Here is a 4,907-nt window from a genome sequence, read left to right as displayed (position 1 = left end):
TGTCACATTCAAGCATTATATATTTATTTATGGTTAAGTAATAATTTTTTATGCAAAATATATGTCATGCGTCCAATTTTGTGCAAAGCATAATCCTAATAAGATCTTTTTCTACTTGAAAAAAATACAATAGAATCTAACTCTAGATTTTCTCATAAGTTTAGCACCTAGATTTTCTTTATTTGGGGAGGGCCACAGAGGCGTATCCAAGTTGAGGAATATGGGTGCACATGAACTCATACTTCTTTTCCTAAGCCATGTATTACAATGTTATATTTCTTCAAAATTATTTAGATATATGTGCGTGAACCCATGCTCAAAGATTATTATGGTGCAATTATTATTGGGTGTATCTCTACAACTGAAAATGACAGTTCAAATCCCATTAAATCCTATAATTTTAAAAGTGTAGTGTGTCATTGTAAAAGACTAAAGTTAAACTAGTCAAATATAAATTCTAGATCCGCTTCTTCATAATACTGCACTCAACCTCTTGAAATCCTGAATTCGTCTCTGGCGGCGTCAAGAGACGTGCATATCTTCTATGTTAAGAACAAAAGATAAGAAGAGATCCTTTTCATTTCCTCCTCCTGGATTTTGGAAGGTCCAAAACGAACTATTGACTGGCGAGCATTCAGAGTCAAAAACTCATGCAAAGAACCATTATTCATTTGAAACCACACAATACCTATTTTGATTGCTTGAGTCCATTGAAACCACAATTAGGTTTCGGACTCTTTCTTATGCTGCATTTGTACAACTAGTATTATGTACTAAATGATTCTATTTTCTTCTCTTGTCCCTTTCGAAATGATATTGTTCTGAACAAAAGGCATTGGCTGAATTCTCCAATAATGTTTGAGTGCTTTCGGCAGCGATACCCAGAATGATGAACCCTATTATTTCCCTCAACCATTACATCATGAATAGTTTAACCAATTTGATGCTTTTGTACGTAATTAAATCCACATGCTATGTATCACTTATATATATATATATATATATATTATTATTATAAAAGCACGAATGTTGAACGGTAAAAATATTCTTAAAATATTAGCCGCCTATTGATTATGCCCTTTCATAATTTAATTATATCTTAAACATTAATGCCTAAAACGGAAAAGCAGTTCAAATATTGTAGAGTCCGGTAAAAATATCATTCTTAGAGCCCACTTCGTAAAGAAAATATATTCATCCATTCATTATTTTAATGAAAATCAAATTCTATATTCATTATCTATAGTTCTGTACTGTAAATATTAGACAAGTGTGAAGAAAATATTCTATAGTTCGGGAAGTTAATTATGGGCTGGAACCAAAACAAGTCAAATATTAGATATATTTCAATTTCTCTACAGAATCAAGTATAAAATTCACCACAAATGGTAATGTTTACGCTTTAGGTTATCAAAAGTTAATTTATTATGTGGCGTGATCATGAATTTTGAATATACCTTCCCATAAGTGTTTGTTGCATTCTCAAAGTGATTTTAAAACTTTTAACATAATTTTCAAAATGTCCAGTTTCATTTTATCTATAGATTGTGTCAAAACTTTATAAATCTTTATTAATGAGTTGGTTTTGACAACATATATACTGTTCTTTTTTTAAAAAAGAATTATTGAACTTTATATATTTAGCATCGCTTCACAAACAACAGTGAATAATATCGTATTTTAAAGTGAGTTTACAACTTTAATCATATAACATTGTGATTCTAAAATATTTAATTAGTTCCATTTTTTCCTCCTATATTATGTCAAAAACATTATTGATAACTTGATTTGAATTATATATTATATTATTTTTATTTTAAAGAATTGATTATTAAACTTCCTCTTTGTGCATATTCAACGGTGTAAACGATTGAAAGTTTATTATTTTCAATACGCATTTCTCGTGCAGCGCACGAATATAGAGACTAGTATATATATAAAAAGACGAAGGCCCTTAGTGAAATATCGCTCGCCTTTTTTACCCTCTAAAAATAAATTTTACATTGGATATAATTATAATTTAAGTTACTTTCCTAATATTTAGGATATTTAAATCACCTAAAAATTTGGTTATCAAAAATTTCCTTATTGAACTAAGTAAGAAGTCCTATTTTTTAGCCTTTGGCCATCATAACATATTAATTAATTAATTAATAAGAAAGAGTGACTTTTTAGACCCAATAAATGCTTTAAGTGGGCTCTTTAATAATATTTACCTACAATAAAGGGCTAAAATCTAAAATTAATGCCTTTTCTTTTCATTTCAAACTTGATCTTTATCACAAATATTGTATATATTTTTTATTTTTCTTTTATGTCCCTAAAAGTTAATTGACAAACATTAATAAGAGAATGTTATAAATATATTATATTATGGATGTTCATTTAGTATTCTGTTGTAAATAAGCTTCCTGAAGAAGCTTATCCATATGGGACTCCACCGTAATATATTTATCTATTTAGTACTATATTGGAAATAAGCTTCCTGAAGAAGCTTATCACTTCGGTACCCGGTTATGGATATATTACCCCCAGTAGAAGTTTATCAATACCGGGTATAATAAGCTTATCTTTTCAGTACCCGGTTATGGATAAACATTACCCCGGTAGAAGATTATCCATACCGGATATAATAAGCTTATCCATTCAGTACTCCGTTATGGATAAATATTGCTCTCAGTAGAAGATTATCCATATCTGGTACAGCAGCAGCTTACACAGCAGCTTGTAGCAGCTTACACAGCAGCTTGTAGCAGCTTACACAACAGCTTGTAGTAGCAGCTTACACAGCAGCTTATAGTAGCTTACACTGCAGCTTGTAGTAGCAGCTTACACAGCAGCTTGTAGTAGCAACTTACATAGCAGCTTCCTTTCTTCTATAAATAGAAGAGATTTCAGTTCATTATGTACATCAGTTTGAATTCGAATAATATATCAGTTTCTCTCTATACTTGTCTTTACTTTATAGTTTTTATTTCATAACAAGTTATCAGCACGAAGCTCTACCATCTCGAGCAAATATTTTGAAAGTATCTGAGGTAAGAACTTTCTTTTCCTAAATAATGTCAAATCTTTCTAAACTTGAATTTGTAGCCCTGGATATATCGGGCAAAAACTACATGTCTTGGGTGCTTGATGCTGAAATTCATCTTGATGCGATGGGTCTGGCAGACACCATCAAGGATAAAAATCAGGCATCAAACCAAGACCGTGCCAAAGCAATGATATTCCTACGCCATCACCTTGATGAGGGCCTGAAAATGGAATATCTCACTATTAAAGATCCAGTCATACTGTGGAATAATTTGAAAGATAGATATGACCACCTGAAGATGGTCGTTCTTCCACAGGCACGTTATGATTGGACTCATCTAAGGCTACAAGATTTTAAATCTATCAGTGAGTATAATTCTGCTATGTTCAGAATTATTTCCCAATTAAAATTATGTGGTGATAATATTACTGATCATGATATGTTGGAGAAAACTTTCACCACTTTTCATGCCTCGAATATGCTCCTGCAGCAGCAATATCGAGAGATGGGATTTAAAAAGTATTCTGAACTTATCTCACATCTTCTTATAGCAGAGCAACATAATGGGATATTAATGAAAAATCATGAAAGTCGACCTATTGGTTCTTGTCCATTCCCTGAAGTGAATGAGATGAACTTCCACCAAGCTAAACGTGGAAGAGGTCGTGGCCCCAGTTGTGGTCATGGCCGTAGTCGGGGAAGAAACCCCAATCATGGTAATAATAATGCACCAAAGAAGCCTCCTCACCACCAGCAGTGGAAAAGGAAGGAACAAAAGCATGAAGCGGTGCAAGCGCCAAATGCAGAAAATGCATGCTATAGATGTGGAGGAAAAGGGCACTGGTCACGTACTTGTCGTATGCCAAAGTACCTGGTTGAGCTTTATCAAGCCTCCCTGAAGAAGACAGAGAAAAATGCTGAAACAAATTTTATTTCTGAAGATAATTTAGACTTCATGCATTTGGATGTAGCTGATTACTTTGCACTCCCAGAAGGAGAAATAAGTCATGTAATCGGTAGTGAATCTGTAGAAATGTAAATATTTTAATTTTTGTTGTTTGTAATAAATAGTATGGTTATGTAATTGTTGTACATAAATAAAAGTTATGCTTTGATAATGATGTTTACTATAATATATTTTATTTATGTTATTTTGAAGAATATGGATAACCCTCAAATTATGTTTGGATCAAAGACAAATCATGAAGATATGTGTGTTATTGATAGTGGAACAACTCATGCCATATTCAACGATCAGAAATACTTTTCTTATTTGCATAAGGAAAAAGCAAATGTTTCAATAATTTCTGGTAATATAAGTTTGATTGAAGGCTCCGGAAGAGCCATAATATTTCTGTCTAAGGGAACAAAACTTATTATAGACAATGCATTGTTCTCCTCCAAGTCCCGAAGAAACTTGTTGAGTTTTATAGATATCCGCCGAAATGGGTATCATGTAGAGACAATAGATGAAATAAAAAGGGAATATCTTTGTATTACAAAGAATATTTCTGGCCAGAAATTCATTGTAGAAAAGTTACCAACTTTATCTTCTGGCTTATACTATTCAAAAATTAGTACAATTGAAGCACACTCTATCGTAAACCAGAAGTTTACGGATTCAAATACTTTTGTGCTTTGGCATGGCCGTTTGGGCCATCCCGGATCAATAATGATGAGACGAACTACTGAAAATTCGAGTGGGCATCCATTAAAGAACCTGAAGATTCTTACAAATGACGAATTTTCTTGTGATGCTTGTTATCAAGGAAAAATGATCACTAGACCATCACCAATGAAGGTTGATATTGAATCCCCTGCCTTTTTAGAGCGTATACATGGGGATATATGTGGACCTATTCACCCACCAAGT

The sequence above is a fragment of the Nicotiana tabacum genome, chromosome 10 (assembly GCF_000715075.1).
Source record: "Nicotiana tabacum cultivar K326 chromosome 10, ASM71507v2, whole genome shotgun sequence".
In the NCBI taxonomy this organism is placed as follows: Eukaryota; Viridiplantae; Streptophyta; class Magnoliopsida; order Solanales; family Solanaceae; genus Nicotiana; species Nicotiana tabacum.
This window is presented reverse-complemented; position numbering follows the sequence as displayed.